This window comes from Cervus canadensis, chromosome 22 (assembly GCF_019320065.1).
Source record: "Cervus canadensis isolate Bull #8, Minnesota chromosome 22, ASM1932006v1, whole genome shotgun sequence".
Lineage (NCBI taxonomy): Eukaryota > Metazoa > Chordata > Mammalia > Artiodactyla > Cervidae > Cervus > Cervus canadensis.
Window position 1 is genome coordinate 9,899,730 of NC_057407.1, and position 21,583 is coordinate 9,921,312.

Below are 21,583 nucleotides of genomic sequence, written 5' to 3' on the forward strand. Positions count from 1 at the left end.
ACAAGGCGTTCTTTTGCGCTCTGAAATTTGCTTCTTCCTGTTCTCCCTATCGAGGGGGAGAAAGCAGGGGAGACCAAGAGCTGTTGGGATTCTCTGGGAGGAATCCGTGGCAGGCAGCAGCCAGTTCTGTGTTCAGAATGTACTTGCTGACAAGAGTGCGGGCCTGGAATTCCAGGCTGGCCCCAGGCCCAGAAGGGGATGGAACCATCCTGAACAGGGTTTGGGGAAGAGAGCCCACCTCAGGTCGCATCCCCAGAGTCATCCCTTATCTGTTGAGTCTGGGGCCTTTGAGATAGTGGGTCTAGGTAAGCCCTGGTGAGAGTGAGAGAGTGTTTAGGACCCTCTCCTTGAAGGGAGACAGACCTCAGCAGTAACTCCCAGCCCTTTATTCACCCAACTCCCTGAAAGAATGTGGGGCCTCGAGTGAGTGACCAGTGCCAGCGGGTCAGAGCTATTTCTGGCTCCTGAGGAGGCATCGGATTCCGGGTGTTCAGGGCAGGAGGAGGAGGATGGAGGAGGGTCAGGCCTGAGGAGCTTCCCGGACGCGCCCGCCTGCTGGGGGCTAGGCCCCCCGGAGAGGGGTCGGCTTCCTGTTCTTCCGGCCCTCGCCTCAGTTTCCTCATCAATATAAGAGTCGGGCAATGGGGCCATCATCGTTCCAATCTGGAGGACGCTTCCTGATTGTTTTCTTGGCTTACAAATAACCTGATCTGAGTTTGAGGGAAATCAGGAAGGCGGAAGGCAGTCTATGGGTGGCCAGTTGCGGCCGGGCCAAGTTATCCAGCCTGACCACCCGGGTAGGCTGGATGTCTCTCAGACGCTCAAATGCCTGAGGTTGGGTGGGGAGCCCCTCCCCCACCCCCAGTCCTGCGCTCTCCGGGCGACCCGAACGGGCCGAGGCGTGTCCCGGGGACCGACCCGGCTGGCCGCGGGCGGGATTTCCAGGATGGGGGCGTGTCCTTTCGAGTGGGGGCGTGGCGGGCCAATGAGCGGAGCGGCGCTGACGGGGGCGGGGCCTGTGCGCGGGTGCGGCGCGCTGCGGGGCGGCCGACGCAGGCAGAAGCGGGCGTCGCGGGGACTGCCGGTCGGCGCCGCGCGGAGCTGGCCGCGGGATTGGCTGCGGCACTCGCGTGTCAGGGGGTTGCTAGGCTTCGGTCGCGCGCCCCGCCCTCGCGCTCCGCGCCCTCTCGCCGCCCGGTACGTGCTCGCGCGGAGGCTGCGGTGCGGCGCTCGCGCTCCTGGGGCTCGGCGGTGGCGGCGGCAGCGGGAGCTTCGCGCCGAGTCCCCGGGGAGCAGCGGCGGCGGCAGCGTGTCTCGGCCGGAAAGAGCGAGCACCTGCCGCGGCCCGCCCGGCGGCGCTCGGTGATTGCGCCGCCCGTGCACTGCCGCCGAGCCTGCCAGCTCGGGCCCCCCATCTCTGTCTCCGGCGGAGCCTCCCGAGGAACACCTGCTGCTGCTCGCTGTTTGGCCCGGGGCGGGGACACGGTCGCGGACGTCCTTGCGGGTGAGGCGGCGGCGGGGCCCGGGTAGAGCCGTCCCTTGCTCTCGGCCCCTCAGGCGCAGGCTGGGGGCGTCCATAGTCCGGGCCCGGGCTGCGCGCCGCGGCGATGGGCCAGGCCTCAGCCCGGCCCGCGCTCCCGGGAACGCGGGGCCTGCGCGTCGGCAGCGGGCGTGTGCGGCCGGCCTGCGGACTGCCTCCCAGGCTTCCACCGAGGGTCGCGCCTCCCAGCTTGGCCAGATCCCGAGGATGGGGCGTTGAGCCCGCTCAGGAGGCGGGGAAGGGCGCCGCAACTGCCGGAGCCTGAGCTCAGAGGCGTGGGGTCACCCCTTCACACACGGACACACTTGGGGCTTCTTTGGAAGCCTGCTGCTACCTTTTCACCTTTCCACTTAGTGTTTGGAAAACCATCTTCACCTGCGGGAATATTTGGGAAAATGTCTCCGGAGAAATGGCTCTCTGTGTTTAGAAGTCTTCTGCCGTAAATTTCAAGTTAATTTCATAACAACTCAGCTACTGATTTAAAATGCGTATTTTAATCTCTATGACTTGAGAAGCTCTTCGACTTGTGAACCTCAGAATGAGTTTTAATGGTGACCGTGAAGTTTGGCCTTGGTGAGAGCTACAGCCTGGGGCAACACGGTTATAGCTTAGAGTTCTAACTTAAGAGCCCAGCCTGCTGTTTCCCTAAATAAGCGAGTAGACATGATTCCTGGCTTGGAAGCCAGACTTCTGTGCAGGGAGGTGGTATTTACAGGACATCAGTTCAGATAAAGAGTTGAATGTGCTACCAGGTGTTTGGGAGTTTGGTGTAGATGGGTTGTTGTAACTTTATCAGGTTGTTCTATGCTTAGCTGTTGAGAGGTAATTTTGGAATGTCCTTTTTTTTTTTTAAAAAAAAAAGAGCTCAAAAATAAATAAATAAATAAAAAGAAGAGTTCAACATGGGAGGCATAGTTTGAATATGGAGAAGTTGAATTGAACTTTGCTGGCCTTGGAGCCAAGTAATCAGAGCTCCTGGCCTGCATGCTTAAAGGAGATTGAGGAGCCATTTCTTGGAGCAGTGAGATTTGGGGAGGGAGTTCGATGAGCCTGTTGAAGGCCTGCAGGATACTGTTTGAAAGGAGATGTAAGCAATGCAATTTGAGCAACAAACATCTGGTTGGAACATGAAAGCTTGTGTTTCTGTGTACCTCTGTTGAAAGAGGCAGAGAGCCAGTCTTCACTGTTCTGAAAAATTGATTTGGCAAAATACATTCATTCATTTAACAAATACTTGGCTTCACTACTTACCAGATTCTGTGGTAGATCCAGGGGACCCATGTATTGGGTTGGCCAAAAAGTTCATTGAGATTTGTCCATACACTTTTCCAGAAAAGCCCTAACAATCTTTTTGGCCAGCCCTATAAAAGAGCCTGGTTCTGCCCTTAGGGAAGTCGGTATGGTGGACAGTGGGGGATGGGGAACCTATGATTGATAGTGTCTGCCCGCTCAGATGGTTCTTGGGAGCCTGAGGAGAGAGGGAATTCCTGAGCCAAGGCTTGCAGGGCCAGCAGAAATTAGCTGGGGGACAGCAAGGTCCTGACCCAGGGAACCATATGTACCTGAGGGCCTAAAATAGCACCTGTGAGTCCTCCAGCTTGAGAGGTGGGGGCCCCTGGCGTTTCTCTTGTGCCAAGGAGTTCAGACTTCATATTCAAGGTGCCAGAGACTGGGAAGGGTTTTCCTCGGTGGAGTGGTGTGGCCCAGACCTACGTTTAGAAAGGTCTTGCTGGTGGCCACATAGTGGGTGGGAGAGGATGGGAAAAGGACCTCTGTCTCTGAGTTAAACCTTTAGAGGACAGATGAGGGTGAAGGAGCCAGTTGAGGAGACTGGCTGAAAAGTTTGAGCAGAGGGAATTCCAAGCTGTGATGGGGGAGGAGGCTCAATTTAGAATATTTAACATGACCAAGGCTTTAAATCACCTCTTCTGTAAATTTGCTAGTATCTCTTGAACATTGAATATGGTGGAATTTGAAGGGACACTCGGGCTACTTAGACTGGGGTTGTTGTTTACGAAAGGAGAAGCATGGCATTTTTTTTGTTAACCTTAAACAGCCTTATTTCTCATTTGAACTGGGGGCATCGCAGTTTTTCTTGGGCAGGGCTGGTATATTAACCCCTGAAGTAAATAAATATGTGTTCATCCATATTGAGATAGATGAGAGCATGTTCATTCCTTTCACTTCACAGTCATTCCAGCCTTTCCTGAGCTCTGGATCAGTGATGCGGTGGATCTACACCAGCACAGTCAAGGGCCTTCTGAGTTTCTGCTCTACATGCGTTATTGTGAATGCTTCTGAGAGTCCTTTCCAGTGGCTTAGCAAACTGAGTCACAGATGAAGGAATGTTCCCAAGGTCACACGGTGGTGGAATTAGGATTTGAACCCTGGTTGGACGTTTGGCTATACCCATCTGTGTTTGTGTTGTAGCAGACTAATAATGGTGGTCTCAGGTGGGTCCTTCTCTGGCAAAGACCAAGCCTGGGTGTTTGGTGGTGGGCAGAATGAGATGAGAAATGAGAAAGTGATCAGTGATCCCACATGGAACTCTAGGAACATGCTCTGAGGGGCCATTTTCAGAAATCTAGGGTTTGTCAGAGCCTTCTTGAGCCCTGAGCTGGTGGCTCTGGGCACTGTACTGAAGTAAGCCAATGAACTTGGGTCCTAGGTCAGAGAGGACAGACCTTAGGGGAGAACTACATTTGAGCTAGACCTTCAAGAAGGGTTAATGGTTTGATTGATGGAGGAGTGGTGGCAAGAAGGTCACAATTGTGTGGAAGAAAAATGAACAGAGGAAAGGGTCCAGGGGGAGAAGGCTGGGCTCTTTTTCTGTATGTTCTGGAAGGTTGAGTGGGAGAGAGAAGGCCACATGGAGAAGTTTGATGTTATGGAAGAACAGGAAACCTTGGAGATCTTAAAACACAACTGTGTTGGGGTCAGCTCTGGGTTTTCAGAAGTGCGCCCCCAATGTTAATCTTGAGGTTGGGCTGGATTGGAGACAGGTTGGTTACTGCTGTGGTCCACTGGGGAGATAGTGGCTCTGAACTAGAGCAGGGGTCAGCAGGGCAGTGGAGATGAAGAAAGTTCAAGATGACCCAGTTCAGCAGATGTTAGGGACCTGCTGGTACCAGCAGGGATCTACCAATGAGTGAAAGAGGTAGGAGATAGTAAAAAGATGAGGATATAAGGCTGCATTAGCCAAGCACTGATGAGGACTTGAGAAACTCAGAATAAAGAAGGGCCCCTAGGGAATCCCTAGTGGTCCAGTGGTTAGGACCCTGCGTGTCACTGCAGAGGACTGGGTTCAATCCTTGGTCAGGGAATTAAGATCCCACAAGGTATGTGGCATGGCCAACAACAACAACAAAAAAAATTAAGAAGGGCCCCTAGACTGCCTGAAGTGGGGAAGGCTTGAGTTTCTGTGGCAGGCAAGCAACAGGGCAAAAAAGAGGTGAACTTACGAAAGAGAGCACAACTTGTTGACCGACTTGGTAGGTAGAGGGAAACATCTATACTCTTGGATACTCAGAATCATGGTGGGTGTAATGTAGCTTTAGACTGAATTTCAGGTAAAGAATTGACAAGTGACTTGCACATTTGACCTGTGCAAGGCAAACTAAAGGTGTCCCATCATGGTGTGACATTAGAGCCCCTTTACCCCATGCTTCCTTTTTAAGTTGGTCATTTTTTCTTTTTTTTTTTTAATAGCCTTCTTGATAAGAAGCACATAACTAGCCTAGCTGAATGGCAAGTGGTGGTAGACTCATTTTGCGGGTGGGCAAGAATAAGAGTGAGGTCTTATGAGTTTTTTTTTTTTTTTTTAAAGATTTATTTATTTATTATTTTTATTTGCTGTGCCAGGTCTTAGTTGGGGCGTGTGAGATCTGGTTCGCCGACCAGGGATCAAACCCGGGCCCCTGCACTGGGAGAGCGGAGTCTTGGCCACTGGACCACTAGGGAAGTCCTGTCTTAAGAGTTTTTTCCCCTAACCAGTGTAGGAAGTCAACAATGAGAAGTTTGATTCAATATTCCAGGTTCCGGGATATGTTGTTTAGATTTGAGCCACTGCAGAGGGTAGCCGCTTGGAGGCTGGAGGCTTCCAGAGTATCAGAGAATTAAGAAATGCTGATGTGAACATAGAAGGGGACCCAGAGGGGGACTAGAGTATTGAACCATAAGGGAACTCAGAGTGAGAATACAGATAGTGTGGGCTTCTAGGTGCTCTGTGTATTGGTCAAGGATTTCTCCCTCCTCCATGTTCAGAAGTATTTCTGTGCCTCTGCAAGTGTTACTGTGTTGTTGCTTAACCCCATCTTTCTCTGCTTTTCCTGGGTTGACACTCCAGTCCTGGAACAAGATGGTGGTGGTTTTGTATATGCAAGTGGTTAATCTGGTCATTTCCCAGTAGGTCTTTGTGTGCCCTTGCCTTTGGGCACTAATTTAAAGTCGTCTTCCTGTGAGTTTCATAACCTGCTTCGCCTTTGTGACCACTCTTCACTCTGATCATTTAGTCAGTGATACTGCTCAGATAGCAATTTCTATAAATAGGATTTTAGAGTAGTTTACAAAATTACACCAGCCAGAGGGCTTAATTTAGCCCTAGTGACTAGGGTTTCCTATTTTCCCACTCCTTGGGTTTGAGAGAGCTAAGCATTTTCTTAGTTTTGCTCTGGGTCTAGGGTGGAAGGATGGATGGCATGCCATGGTACAGTATCATGAACTGAGCATGTCTAAGTTGATGAAACTGTCCTGTCTTCTCTGCTGGAGTGAAGTAAATCTGAATGAACTTTTGCAGTATGTTGACTTAATTTATATTTTACAAGTAGAATCCTAATGGGAATAATCAGCTGAATATAAAAAATCATTTTTATGACAGTGTCTTTAACCTGCACATCCTGTGATGCATTTAATGGTGTTGAGGTTTTGCTTCTCAGTTATACCTTCTTGAGCTAATTATTTTTGAAAATACCCCTGTCTGAATTTTAGACATTGAAATTAATTTTGTACGTTTTGAAACTGTTTATAATTTTTTGATCCTGGATTGACTCTACAGAAGACATTTCATTTTCGTTGTCATCCTTTGGCAATAAAGGGTGGCTGGTGGTGTGGGCAGATTGAGTGGCACGCCCTACTTCCTCTGGAGGTGGTGGTTGTGGTGTATGTAATGCTGCCTTGGTTGTGGACATTCACCAATATTGGTTCCTTCTTTTCCTGTAGGGCTTCTGCTCTCCAGGAAGATAAGGCTTTTTTTTTTTTTTTTGGCCTTGCTGCACGGGATGCGGGATCCTAGTCCCCCTGCAGTGAAAGTGAGGACTCTTAAGCACTGGACCACCAGGGAAGTCCCCTTAAGATAAGGCTTTTAAAGCAGCCTGGCACTAGAGCCTGAAGAAAGATACTTGGAAAGGGAGATTGCTGCTAAAGCAAGATGAGGGATAATCACGTACTTGGCAAAATGATCATGGAATTTTAAAACACTGTAGTGGAGCAAAAGCTGTATTAAATAATCCATGTATTTAAAAAAAGAAACATGGAAGATAAAAGTTGAAAGTAAGGGGAAAATCTCTTGTCTTCCCCAACTTTATTCCTTCTTTAAATAGCAACTGCTAACACATGGTTAATCTCAAAAAGTTCTAAAGGATTTTTGTACAGGGGAAAGAAATCTCTCTTCAATCTATCCCCTCAGTCCCTGCTTCCCCTCCCTAGAAGCAGCCGGCATCCCCTGATTCCTAGGTGTCCTCCAGAGATGGCCCTTGGGCAGCATTTTTACTGAGTTAAAATTTAATTTTTAATCTTGCTTTTGCCCTCCCAGCATTATAGTATTCATTGTTCTACAAATATATCATTTCTGATGGTTAACCTGTCTTCAGTTCTTACACGGTTGTTAATCTTACTTTAGTTATAGTAGATAATATTGCAGTTGACACCTTTGTACATTTTTTTTAAGAATCTTTTTCTTACCTCCACACTATAAATATAAAACTTTTGGAAAAAATGTAGTGTGACTTACAGTTTTGAAGGAGCCCATTTATAACATCAAGTAAGGCAGGTTTGTATTGAATGTCATTTTTTAAGCACTGCGTACATTTTCCCTAGTCCCTTTTCTGTGACTTGCATGTGTGTGTAATTTTTAGAGCTGCATCGAGGCCAAGACTCAATATTCCCTGCCACTGGGGGTATGTGTAGCCACAGATTCATTCTTCCTGAGGTAGTCACAGCCCTCGGATACCCTAAGTGTAGGGGAGTGTGCCAGTTGAGGGAAGCTTAAGGACGAGTGAAGCCTTTGGAAGGATATATCATACTCAGGGAGAAAGAGGCCAGTGCCCATTTTCGTCTGTTTTGGCATTTGCTCTTCATTTCTGTGGATGTTGAGTTTTTGTGTATGGAGTATGGGAATCCACAGATAAGAAACGCTGCTTACAGAGTCCTTTCCAATAGCTGGTGTTAATGTATATGCATTGAAACAAATTCGTGGAATTGGAGGATGCCTGTTTTGGCAAATGTTAGAGTTGTCTCTGTTTTACTTCTCACTGTACTGGGAACATTTCCCCCAGGGATTCCAGAGGTTGATAAAGGATTACTTAAGGAGGCTCCCAAGGCTGTCTGTGGCAGAAGTGATCCAGTTCTGCCTTGGTTTTCGGAAATGCTTCTTTTAATTAGCCTAGTTGTTCTCCAGGGCTGGGTTGAGTCTTCAGCCAGTTTTTGCCAAGGAAAATGATGAAGTCAGTGATAGAATTGCAAATACTATTTTGTTTTTATTTGGCTATTAATCAGCACGTGGTACACCATCCATTTTCTGGGCCCTTACTATACAAGAAATGCTTTCATAAAGCATTCGTCTCTTGTCGCTGTAAATATCCTGTGCCTGTTTCTGCTTGGGCTGGTGGATTGTCTTTGCATTGGATCTGCTCTGACCTCAGGGAGCCTCACTTACTGGAGTTTTGAATAGTGGAGACTAGCCTGATGAGTAGTCCTTGAACAGGGGGGCATCCTGGGTCTTGTGAAAAATGAGGAAGTGTTGAGATCTTTGCTCTACCTGTTACGTTAAGCATCCTGGACTAAGTGTCTTTTATTTTTAGACTTTTGAGCAATGTTGGGAAGACTGACTTGCCTGAGTAGAGAAATTTGGTAGGAGGAGACTAGAAACTCTTTATTAAAAATCTAAAAATAGAATTCATTAAAGGCGCAGATAACAGAATTCCTGTCTCCTTTCCTTCTCTTGGTTATTCCCAGCTGTTGCTTCTGCTTACCTGGAAAAGATCACAATATTTTGTCAGAAGGGTCAATAATATAGACTTAACACACTGTGTTTGCCAGTCTGAACATGTGCTTTATCCAGTTTTAAAAGTAGTCTAAAAAGTCACTGGGTTCCTGGGCACTGGGAAGAAATCTTTAGCAGGAAAAGTTGATTGTTCTTGCAGCATGAGCCCTGGGCTGACGGGGACCGTGGGGTGCCTGAGTGTGTGTTTTTTTTTCCCTTCTGGCTGGATGCTGTTGACCAGAGAGAGGACACCTGTGTAGGCCACCTAATCCACATGACTTAATCCGGTGGCACCTCAGGACTCCCTTCTGGCTTTTCAGGAGGGGTCCTTCTGGCGTGTGCAGCTCGAAAGGAAGATGGCTGCTCAGGCTGTCTCCGGCAGGCCTCTGCTGCCCTGGGCTGCCTGTGGCCTTTCCCTCCATGTGAGGGGGTGAAGGAATGTCCCGGCCTCCCCTCTCCCCTCCTGCCATGCGCTTCCAGGGAGAATGGGGCCCATTGTGGCTGTGCACAGCCCTCCACTTAAGTGTCCGGCCTGCCGTGGCCTCTCTTCAGTCTGCTGTGGCGACGGGATGCTGAGGGGGCCACGAGCCCGATGAGCTGTTGTGTCCTCACAGGCTGCCCTGCCATTCAGGAGTGTTCTCAGCCACGGTGTCTGTGCTGTGACTGCCCTCGGGGCTGCCCTCGGATTTTGTCATGTCTTGGTCAGCATTCTTGTGGACCCCTTTCCAGGGCTGAGCTCACTCTTGTGGCAGATCTCAGGCCATATTTGGAGAGGCAGGCCTGCTGCTCTCAAGGGTGACTGACTGCTTGGTCACAGGAGGCTGGGGAGTTGCCCCAGGCCTTTGTTGTGTTCTGAATCCACTGGGAAGCATCAGATTAATCTATTTGTGAATGAAATTGGACTTCAGATTCTTGCTTTTCAAATTTATTCTGGCCTTCAGTTGTATCTCAGTGGAGCTGGGGAAAAACTTATTTTGGCCTTAATCAACTGTAGAACTTGTTGAAGATGTGGAATGCCAGAATATGGGATGGAGAAGCCAGAGAGACTTAAGTTTTTTTTTTTTTCAATTTATCTGGCTGCACTGGGTCTTAGCTGTGACATGCAGAACTCTCAGTTGTGGCATGCGGGATCTAGTTCCCTGGCCAGGGATCGAACCCAGGCCCCCTGCATTGGGAATGCAGTCTAAGCCACTGGCCCACCAGGGAAGTCCTGAGACTCAGCTTTTTAAAAAACAGGTTTGTTCTGGATACGGGAGCTTTCTCTTGATACCAAACTGCATTAACCATCAGATGGTTCTCCTGACCCCAGGCCAGTGTGTCCTTGGAAAATGGAAAAAAAATGAAAGAGGTAATGATTTAAGGGAGACCTTAATGACTTAAAGAGTGAACAGATAGAGGTCACTGGCTGCTTCTCTTTCGAGGGTGTTGGCTTCAGATAAGGAGCCAGGTTTGTCATCAGCAGTTGTTTAACAGGTTCTGTGAAGGGCACTTGAGCGAGTGGAATGGAAGATGGAGAAGGCCCAGTCAGGCCTTCCTGGAGTTGGCGAAGGCCTTTTCTACATGAGGTCTATATTGATTGCCTGGGAGACTACTGAGAAATTTGCTCCTCTAAAACCCAGGTAGGTTGACTTTGGAACGGTCCTGGAAATTGTTCTTGGAAGGCAGCTAAGCTACCCACTGTACCACAAATGCCTGGATTTGAAATTGTTCTTGATCATAGTTAAAAAAAAAAAAAATCCATTCTTCCTATGATGCTTCAACATGCACAGTTTCTTTGTTTTCTGGGAAGTGTCTTGTGAAAGGAGCAGCTGGTACTTGCATTGCCCTGGATGTTTACCTTCCTCCTACTTTTTTTTTTTCTTGTATTACAGGAAAAAAAAAATTTCTAGCCTATTTTAACCTGCTACCTGAGCAGAGTGATCTGCTTCCTTCTCCATTTTAAGATTGGGAGTGGCACTCTTTTTTATCAAATAAAGGAATGAAACTTGCTGTGCTGAGATCACATTGTAGATGCCAGCTCTTTTTATAAATGATATTGAGTTTTCTAAAGGAGAGTTATTCTTTCAGATAGTGCCTTGTCATGCTATGGTCTCTTGGGCCGTGACCTCCCAAGAAGTGAGGTCTACCCACTAAAGGCCCTTTCTTTTCAGCAAGACAGGCAAGATCTGTGGTACAAGTTCGATGAGGCTGGTCAGTGAAAACACCGAGTACCCTCAGCAGTGGAAACCTGAGCCTGAGAAGGGAATCTGCCAGAGGTCCGGAGCTTCCTTGTCCCCCCTGCCTCAGTACAATCCGGAGATAATCTCGTCCCCGTAGGCTGCTGAAGAGAAAGTAAAACTTTCTGGTAGTGAGTCCTACACCTCTCCATAATTGCTACCTGTTATTCTTACACTTGTCCTTTTTCTGGTGTAAACTTGAGAGTCCAGTATTTAATAACAATAAAAAAAGTATTAGTCGCTCAGTCGCATCTTGACTCTTTGCAACCCCTTGGACTCTGTCCCAACAGGCTGCTCTGTCTATGAAATTTTCCAGGCAGAATATTAAAGTGAGTTGCCCTTCCCTTCTCCAGGGGATCTCCCCAACCCAGGGATCGAACCTGGGTCTCCTGCATGGCAGGCGGATTGGTTACCATTTGAGCCACCAGGGAAGCCCAGTATTTAATAAAGGCTGGACGTGTTTCTTAGGCTAAGTGATTGATTCAGGGTTTTTAAAAATTGTGTTTATTTTACATATGTAATAGATTATATTTTATGTGTACCAGGTTAGTATCTTATATATATTTTTTCAAAGCCTTAGACTATGAGCCCATTGTGCTAAGTCACTTCAGTCATGTCTAACTCTTTGCAACTGTGGACTTCTGTGTCCAGGCTCCATTGTCCATGGGATTCTCCCATCTGTGCTTCCCAAAAAGCAACACTGGCTTGACTGCTCACTCAGCTGTGGAGCTTTGAGCGCTGTGGTGTTTTTCTTAGGGTGGCTGATCCAGGAGGGACTGGCCCCAGCAAGATGAGTAAAAGACAAAAATAGTTTGAGGATCAAGGATTTCGGTAACTAGACAGTGTTGTTTATATTTGTAAGGAGCTCCTTTGGTGATTCTTTGATGTGCCCAGCGTTTTCCCGAGCCTCACTAGTGCAGTAGAAGGAGCTCAGCCTGGCAAGGTTGTCATATGAATTGATTGACTATAAGTGCTTGGTTTCCTTTTATTTATTTATTTTTTTGGTATAATATTTATCTCTCTCTGAATATTCAACTGCACTGCACGCCTGGTTTGAAAAGTCCTTGGTTTTCAAAGGGCTACACGTATGCTTTTTTTTTTTTTTTTAACATGTACTTATGTTTTCCCCATGTGACCATATGACTTCTCGACTACCTGACTTATAAAACTGATTTTTCAGCCAGCAGATGTATTTTAAGAGACCTGGAGCCAGTGGGCGTGCCTGGTTGAATGTTGGGCAGCAGCAGTTTCTGTACCTGGAACATACAGTCCAGCTGAGCTGTAGGGCTGGAACTCTTTAGAACAGGAATTTTAAGACCTAAAATTTGTTTAGTAGGATGAATTTAGTCTGGAATGTCAGAACCTTACTCTGTAAAGTCAGCATCCTCCCTGGAAACCTGAAGTGCTTGGGGCTTCCTTGACTCCCTGAGGGACAAACAGAGCTTGAATATAAAGAAGATAAGGGTACATGCACTGTTGCCTGATTTCTGAGTGGAGGCTAATTATCCTAAAGACAAAAACTGGGTTCCAGCCTCCAGATAGTGAAAGCACCAGGCTGTATGATTCTCTGTCCAGAGGGAGCTGCCTGTGGGTTCCTACTGGAGAAGGCTCCAGGTGATTTCCAGATAGTGAAGGCATTTGGTCTCTGACCTTTTTTTTAGAGGCATTGAGGATAAAGCTGCTGGCTGTTATCAAAGAAAATGACATGATACCCCCCAGAGGGGAGCAGAAAATCTGTAAATGGTCACTAAATCTTCTGAAAGGAAGCAGATCCTACAGGGCTTCTCCCAGCCCGGGAGTAGCTCTGGGTCAGGGCAGGGCCGCACAGAGGAGGCCACTGTGAGGAGCTGACGAGGACAAGAGAAGAAAACCCTGCTGTGGAAGCAGTCCATTTTTATTGAAGGCACTGCAGACTCCTTATCACTGTGAGGGGGTTCATTGACCTTGGCAGTTTGATTTCAGGTTTGGATCTGGGGTGGAGAAAGCAGGACGCCCAGAGGTGTACATAGTGATGTCCCACGTTCCTTCGCTAGGTTGCTCGTTTCGGTTGTCTGAAGCACAGAAGTATTAAAACTGCCAGATATTGTGGGTGACTGGATTAAGGTCATTTGTATTTTGTATATATATTTTAAGGTGAGTGATGTGAGAGCTCAGGGAGAGGCCCTTAGAGAGCTGGCAGGCAGTGATAGATTATTTTCAAAGCCAGGCTGACATCCAGGTACGCACTGAGGTGTCTGTGACCTCTGGGACTCTTTCCTGACCCTGATGCGTACCTTAGTCGTGGTTCTGGTGGGGCCTTCACGGTGGAGTTTTGGGGAGTTGGCAGAGTTAACTGTGGGGAACCGTTTTGGTTTGGTGCTGATTTGGATGAGAGTGTGTGTGTTGCGGGGGGACTTTGGGGATAATTGGGGAAGCTGCGAGAGGAGATGGGAGGGGAATTAGGTAACATGACTTTAGAAGAGAGGTCGGGAGGGAGAAAATCACTCCCAGTGTGTGGAGGAACCTTGCTCTGTTTGCGTTGTTAATCCCCAAGTCAGCGGAGGAGGCAGGTGTGCAAGGGGTTACTGTCTGGGGATGGTGAGGGGTGGGAACTGGAGGCCACCATGGGCCAGGTCAGCTAGCGGTAGGGGTGGGAGACGGGTATAGTGACTTTGGCCAACCCTGAGGTGACAGAGTTCGGGCCACATAGATAGAGCCAACTGAACAGAAACAGAGGCTGTGACGTTGGACTCGCCCCGAGTTGAGGGGCCTGAAAGGCAGTGTTCGTGTGCTTTGCCAAGGGAGCAAGTTAAAACCTTCAGGCCCTGGGAGTCAGGAAGATCTGCTGTGAAGGGACTAATCACTAGACATGTCAGGATTTGGGGGCACCCAGTTTAAAAAACTATAGTACCTTTATTTACTCTGCCCGTCGGAACCAGTTATGGCTGCAATACCAGCTTAACAAGCTGCAGAGCTATTGGAGAGTGTGGGTCTTGGGTGAGCCGCCAGTGGTGGTTCCCAAGGCCAAACCCCTGAATTAGAGGAGGTCCCCTCCCAGTTGCCTGTGAGGCCACCCTCTCTTTTTCAGACTTCCTGGTGCAGTTCTCTTTCTGCAAATGCTGCTTCACAAAGCCCTCAAGCTCTTCCAGGACTGGTTTTATGTTTGAAAGTGAAAGTCACTCAGTTGTGTCTGACTCTTTGCGGTCCCAAGGACTATACAGTCCATGGAATTCTCCAGGCCAGAAAACCGTAGTGGGTAGCCATTCCCTTGTTTAGGGGATCTTCCCAATCCAGGGATCAAACTCAGGTCTCCCACATTGCAGGTGGATTCTTTTCCAGCTGAGCCACCAGGGAAGCCCAGTTTTAGTTTACTTCATCTTATTTATTTAATATATTTTTGACTTGGAAAAAACTTCACTAGTGTAAAAAATAAAAATGGAGAAAACAAGACCACCCCCCTCCAAAAAAAGTAGAGCTTAGTAAATTATAAGGTCAAGAAAAGAGTTTTATTTGTTTCCCCAGAGGCTTCCGGTGAGCCCCAATCCTGCCACAGCCTGCTTTTTCCCTTCCTTCCCAAGGTGATCCCCTCCTGTCCTTTTGTAGCCATTTCCTTACTTTTTTTTTTTTTTTTGATGGTTTTATTCTCCCAAATGTCTGTCCTTAGGCACTGCAGTTTAATTTGTTCATTTTTTGTTAATTGACATGTGTTTTAAGTTTCTTTATATACACTCCCCCCCTCGTCCTGTTTCCTGGCAGTTACCTGCTGTAGAACCTGGGCCCTTAGACCTCTGGGATCTCTCCCAGTCCAGATTGAGCAATTGTGTCCCAGGGTGCAGGTCAGCACGCCCTTATCTGTGCTCAGTGTGAATCGGCAGTTGGATCTAAAGGCTCGATGGATCTCAGCCCTGGTCCTTCTGGCAAGGTGGAGGCGGTTTGGGCCTTTGCTTTCCTTTTGTTCCACATCTTGCTCACAGGCAGGGACCCGGAGCGCCACTTCTGTGGCAGGACAGTGGGGCCTGAGGAGAGGCCAGGCCAGCTCAGCCTCCCAGTGGCTCCGCCATCCTTGTCAAACCAGTTTCCCCAGTACGGGTGTAACAGGTGTGGCAAGGGGAAAAGGCTGGATGTGTTCTCTGGTCTAATTCGTTGATGGGACTTCCCTGGTGGTCCAGTGGTTAAGAATCCGCCTGCCAGTGCAGGGGACATGGGTTCGATCCCTGGTCTGGGAAGATGTCACATGCCACGGGTCAGCTAAGCCTGTGCACCACAGAACTGCTGAGCCCCACGCCCTGGAACCCCTAAGCCGCAATGAGAGAACTCACCAAAACGAGAAGCCCTTGCACTGCAACTAGAGAAGAGCCTGCACTCAGGGACGAAGACCCAGCACAGCCAAAAATTAATGAATGAATAAATAAACACGAAACAAGAGTCGTGACTTTAAAAAACAACATAATTCACCGAGGTGGGTTCACAGAGGGCCCTCCCAGGCCCTCCCTCCTTCCTCCACACTGACCCTTCTCCCCAGGGCAGCGCCTCTCCCTTCTCCATGTAGGGCTCACACAGGCCCAGTGGTCAGAGCTTAGAGAGCAGCCAGACTCCATAGTCTTTCGCCATATCTGCGCCATCAGGCCAGGGAGGTTGGGAGGATAGTGGGATCCTTTTGTGAGCTGTGGTTGTGGCCTCACCTGCTGGTCTCAAGCCCTGGGTGCAGAGACTCGCCTGACAGGATGGGGAGGTGTGTCGGCTGCCAGTGGTGTTGGCTGGCAGCTGGAGAGGGGGGCACGTGGAGGGCCAAGATGAGTGTTGCTTCCGTGCGAGGGTAGCCTCAGGGTTCAGGCCCAGGGACTTGTCCACTAGTCCTGGCTTTCTTATCTGAAGCCCACCCCAGCTTACCTCAAAATTTGATGGGCAGCCTAAACCAGGGTTGGAGAAGGCAATGGCACCCCCCTCCAGTACTCTTGCCTGGAAAATCCCATGCGTGGAGGAGCCTGGTGGGCTGCAGTCCAGGGGATCACTAAGAGTCAGACACGACTGAGCGACTTCACTTTCACTTTACACTTTCACGCATTGGAGAAGGAAATGGCGACCCACTCCAGTGTTCTTGCCTGGAGAATCCCAGGGATGGAGGAGCCTGGTGGGCTCCTGTCTATGGGGTCGCACAGAGTCGGACACAACTGATGCAACTTAGCAGCAGCAGCTGAGCCAGGGTCTGGTGTGGGGCCAAATACGTGGTCACCTCAGAGCGCTGCTGCCAGGTCAGCTGTTGCCCTGAGGCCCTGAAGGATCAGGGCTCTGCTCACGGCTGGCCTATACCTGTGAGTGGGGTTGGCCAAAGAGTTTGTTCGGGTTTTTCCATACGCTGTAATGGAAAATCCCATATGAGCTTTTTGGTCAACCCAATATATAGCAAGCCCATTGTCCTTCAGATGGGAACTGCCCCTGAGAAGAGGTGTCTTGTGATTGATGTACCAGAATTGATCTGGCTTTCTCCCGGTACTATGACACTTACCGCATGCCTGTGGTGGTTTCATTGTGCTGTTAAGTCACACATTAAAAATTTCATTTATTTTTACACTTCAATAGTTTTGAAGCCAGGTGCATTCAGATTTTTGCATCCTCTGTATGCATCAAGGTTGCTTAGGCCTAAGGAGACCGACCAGGCTTTGTTTTCTTGCCTTGAATCCAAGTTTTTTGAGGGTTGTCCTTTAGGGAGGAGAATGTAAGGAATTCCAGAGTCAGGGAGGCGTGGGCTGTGCTGGTGGAAGGGCCGGAGAGGCTACTGGGCACTGCTCAGGAGCTTCCCAAAGGAGCTGATGTCAGCAGCGGGCATAGCGGGGAGGGGAGTGCTGAATTTCTTGTATTCGAGATCTGTACCATTACATTTAAGAATTGAATTCCTTAGAATTTGGTGAGGTCAAGACCACAGCTATGACTAGTTGCTTAGGTGGTGAAGCAGGAGTTAAAGCCATGTTTTCTGGTGTTGGCTGCTCTGGTGTCCTTCACTCTTAGGAGTGAAGTCCTTGCTTTTACCTCAAGTGTTAACAAGTGGCAGGTAGGTAGCAGACCCCAACCAAAATGATCCCGGGCCAGGGTAGAGTCATCTCATTCTTGAAAATCGATTCTGTTATAGATGCTGTTTCTCTGAATCGCCTGCTGACAAGTAGTGTTTGATTTTTTTTTTTCAATTGTTAGTATCAAAAACAGCCGAGGCAAAATTTACATGTAGCAATATGCATAAATCATAAATGTACAGCCTGACAGTTTTACATATATATAGACCACTGAGATTAAGATATAGAATATTTTCAGTAGATTCTATCATGCCTTTACCCAATCAGCATCTCCCCAGAGGTAACCACTGTTCTGGCCTTGAGCCTAGTTTTGCTTCTCTTGACCTTTATTTCTTTGGCTGTGTTGGGTCTTAGTTGTGGCATGATTTTAGTTCCCCCATCAGGGGTCGAACTCAAGTCCCATGCATTGTAAGGTGAGTTCTAATTAACCACTGGACCATCAGTGAAGTCTCACACTGCTCTTGACCTTTATGTAAGTGGAATGGTATAGAATGTATATATGTACTTTGACGTGCCTGTCTTTTCTTGCTGAATGTTATCTGACATCTTTGTGGGTCTGTACAGCAGTTTGTTCTCTTTTGTTGTATAGTATTTCACATATGAATATACCACAGTTTACTGCTTTCTCTGTTGGTGGACATGTGAGTAGTCTTTAACTTTTGACTGTCGTGAATAATACTGATAAAAAGCCATTCTTTTCCATGGCTTCTAACACCTAAGAGTGATTTAGATATACTTCACATTTAAATTGCTGGGAATTTTCTTGGTATGCCTTTGTTGTGTTTTGCTTTTGGTCTTGTGGAGAATTTCAAGTGCACTCAAAGACAGAGTAATATGAATCCCATGGCCTGTCACCAGCCCCAACATCCGTCAACTTCCATCCATCAATGGGCCAGTCTTGCGCATTCACACTCCCGACTGTTGTCCCCCTCCACCCCCCCGCCGTTGTTTTGGAGCGCATCTCAGACATCCTGTCACTTCATCCATCAGTAGTTTAATGTGTACCTGTAAAAGGTAATGGAACCACAACAGCTGCTGAAGGGCTTCCTGTTCCTCTCTATCCTCGTGTCCTCTGCTAGGGGTTTGTATCATGGTCCTCATGGTAGAGTGTGGTTCCCAGTTCCTCTTTACCCTTCATCTTGATCAAGTTGCCTGTGTCACCTGCTTTTCCGGCAGTTTTTGAACCGGGAGCCAGCATGGTGTAGAGCTGGGAAGGTCATCTTAGGGCTTTGGTATGTCCGTCACTGTGGTGGGCACCACTTTCTGTTGGGTTAATTGTCATGTGTGCAAGTTAGGCTAATTCCGAGAGGAAGATGGGAATGGACTGGTGAGTACTTCTTTTGTGCTCAGGCACACAACTGCCTGTCCCAGATGGCTGCACTGGCCTGGGACAGATGGTTCTTCCCCCAGTGCTGCTAGAGTCTGCAGGGTGTGACCCCCAGGACAGCTGGGCTCCAGCATTCCTCTGAGACCTTGCCCCTAAGTTGAAAGACAACAGGCCTCAAACTTAGATTCAGCGATACGATTTAGAAAAGGTTAATGTTTTTCAGAAAAGTGAAGCTACAGTATGAAGATTAGACTTGGGAGCCCCCAAGTACCCTCTAGCATCCCTCTCCTGTCCTCCCTGGGCTCAGCACTTGTATTTGCGTCCCCGCTACCCTGAGCCCAGAGTTGTTCTGGGGTGGGCCCAGGAGGCACCCTGGCCCAGGGCTGGCCCACAATAGGAGCAGAGAACACCACAGATACCTTATTATTGGGAGTAATTAGCTCGTAAATTTTCCATAGCAATTTTCCTCTGAGGTAGTCAAGTCTGACTAGAAAAACATAGCACCATGTTTTGATTCATTAGTCATCTGGACACTCACACCCCCCTGTTTTCACACTGGCTAACTATGAAGCACCATTACTCCCAGCTTGAATTTATGACACCCGCTGCCCACTCTGCCCATTAATCCAACAGCGTGAGAGGGGCAGGCTGTCTCATATTCTTTCAACCAGTCCCTCCCTCCTTCCTCTTCCATCTCACGTTATTAATGAAGGAGTTTAACAGTAACTCAGTTTTAGTGAAAGTAAGGGAAAAGTCACTCATGTGTTTCAGTCGGAATGTACATTGAAGGGTATTTTGCCAGTCTCTAGCAGTTCTAAGGTACACAACCTTTGACCCAGCAGTTCTACGTCTGGGATCTTATCCTCCAGTTTCTTGCCAGAAGCATGCATGTCTGAGAGGGAGAGCGCACCCTTCAGACCAGAACACGCAGAATACGTGGACGGCAGTGCCATAGGCAGCAGTAGAGGGTGAGGAGATGGATCTGCTCACTCAGGCTGCGGTCTTCCGGTTCTAGCAAAGTGTAAAAAGTAATAGTTACGAGCTATGTGATTCCATTTGAACTTTTAAGAATGAAATAAAAAGAGATGTCCTAGTTTAAATGTTTAGAGATGGGTTAAATGTGTCATTTGTGGAAAGCTGCTGAAGAAATCCAGCCTCATGTACGTATGTCGTAGAATATTGGTGAAATCTGTTTCACCTCCATGTGAATACTTTTATTGCAGTAAGTCCAAAGGACCTGACAGCTGATGGCATCATTGTAAGGCTTACTGTGTGTCTTCTGTATCATGCCCGGGGATTGTTAGTGGGAAATCTGATACTGGGAAACTCTGGTTTCAGCCTGCCCAGAGCTTGTGTTTAGCTCTGGGGCCTCTGAATTTGGTGAAGGTCTGGTCAGGGGTTTTTTCCCTCCAGGAGGGAAGGCTCCTGGGAAGGAAGGATGAAACTATTTTTAATCTTGAGCAAACATAGCCCAGTGTAGTAATTTCAGGCCCCAGTGTGACATTTTCTTCCATTATCATCCGAGTCACTTTTAAAACAAATAAACAAAGTCCTTTTTTGGTATACTTTGTAGTGTTTCTAGAGGGAAATGATTTTAAGATACTCCCATTTTGCCTTATAGAGGAGGACTTAAGGGCCTGGTGGGCTGTGTTTTGAATCACGTCGTCACGGAGCTTGGAGCCTGCAGCCTGGAACGCTGGTGGACAGAGTGCAAGGGTGTGAGGTGAGTGGTAGGATGAGGGTTACTCAGGCCCTCAGTGTTCACAGAGCTCATCTACTGACTTTGCCTCACAACTGCTGATGAACATTGCTGCTTTGTCGGGAGGCACCGAGGTCCTAGAGGAGAGGCAGACCGCGCCCCACCTTCCTTTCTGTTAGCGCTTCTTTTCATGTCACATAGCTCAGACTTTTGTAACTCAAAATCTGGATACAACTTCAGAATTGCACAAAAAGTGCTAGAGTGATACAGGAAACTCCTAAATACGCTACCTTGAGTCACTCTTTGTTTCCGTTTTGCCTTTTTGCTTTGTCATTCTCTTTTCTCTCTATCTACATTTTTTTCTCCTGAACCATCAATGAGTGATTGGCAAACACCATGCTCCTTTACTCCTCACTACCTAATCATGTCTTTCCTAAGAATAAGGATATTCTCTTACATGACCACAATATGTCTGTCAGTATGAGGAAATATCATACTGGTACAATGTCTAATCTGTTACTACATTCCATGTTTAGATTCCTCACTTGTTCCAACAGTGTCTTTGATAACCAGCCCCATGTGAGTAGGTACACAATGCCAGTTTGTCCTGATGATCAGCCCTGGCTGGGAAGGTACCTAACAGTTTTTTCCTCTGTAAAGTTGCGGTTTTTTCCTTTGCAATTAATAAGTAATTCGTGAGAGGACACTATGTAAATATCCTGTTCCTTATCAGACTTGGACCCTCTGCTTTCAGCATGCGGTGATGCTTCTAAGACCATCATTCCTTCTGTATTGTCATCTCACTCAAAGAAGAGACTTCCCGCCTCCTTCACTTTTCTGTTCATTGCTTTGTGTATGTGATTTCACATTGGTAACTTAGTGTGATATCACCCATTCTTGACATTATTCATTTTGAGGCCCAGATTGTCCCAGGTTTGGCTAGCAGGAACACAGAGGTTGGCTCCTGTGTTCTTTTGACATGTCTCCATCATGGTTTGAGCACTTCCTGAATTTCCAGTGCAACAAGATGTTTCAGGTTCCTTTCCCCGGCCTGGTGTCAACCCTTTCCACAAGGAGCCTTGGTTTCTTTTAGTTAAAGTAGCGATTAGAAGCCAGGATATGGATGCATACGGTACATATGTTTATTTACTGAAGTCTTTAAAATAAATCTAATTTTGTATTCAGTTACTTAATCATGTTGTAGTTCAATAAAGGCATTTCTCGAACTGAATAAAGGGGTTCCAGTTCTTGATTTTTGCTATAAGTGGAACAAGTGAACACATGACATTAACAGAGTGAGATGGACTTTAGCAACAAAATAAAAGAAGGTTTCACTTGCTCCAAAATTATTTCTGCTTAACTATTACAGAAATTAGCAGAACTACTGAGCTAATTTCTGAAGAGGAAAGATATACCTGAATATCAATGCCAGGGACCCTTGTTTCGGGCTGTGGACTGCCTGAAGCCCAGCTCCACGAGGCTGTGTCCTTCACCCT

The 21,583-nt window shown here is 47.7% G+C and overlaps 1 protein-coding gene across 4 annotated transcripts in view; it reads left to right on the forward strand.

Moving 5' to 3' along the window:
• The first annotated feature begins 1,023 nt into the window (after positions 1–1,023).
• The window catches only part of DAG1 (dystroglycan 1), a 49,226-nt gene continuing 28,666 nt past the window's right edge, over positions 1,024–21,583 (forward strand). The window contains exons 1-2 of one of the 4 annotated variants that reach the window (XM_043442043.1): positions 1,024–1,197; positions 20,010–20,111. The gene's annotated coding sequence lies outside the window, so the exon portion shown is untranslated. Of the gene's footprint in view, positions 1,505–20,009; positions 20,112–21,583 lie in introns of all 4 variants that reach the window. The other 3 variants (XM_043442045.1, XM_043442042.1, XM_043442041.1) reach the window with 3 other exon arrangements.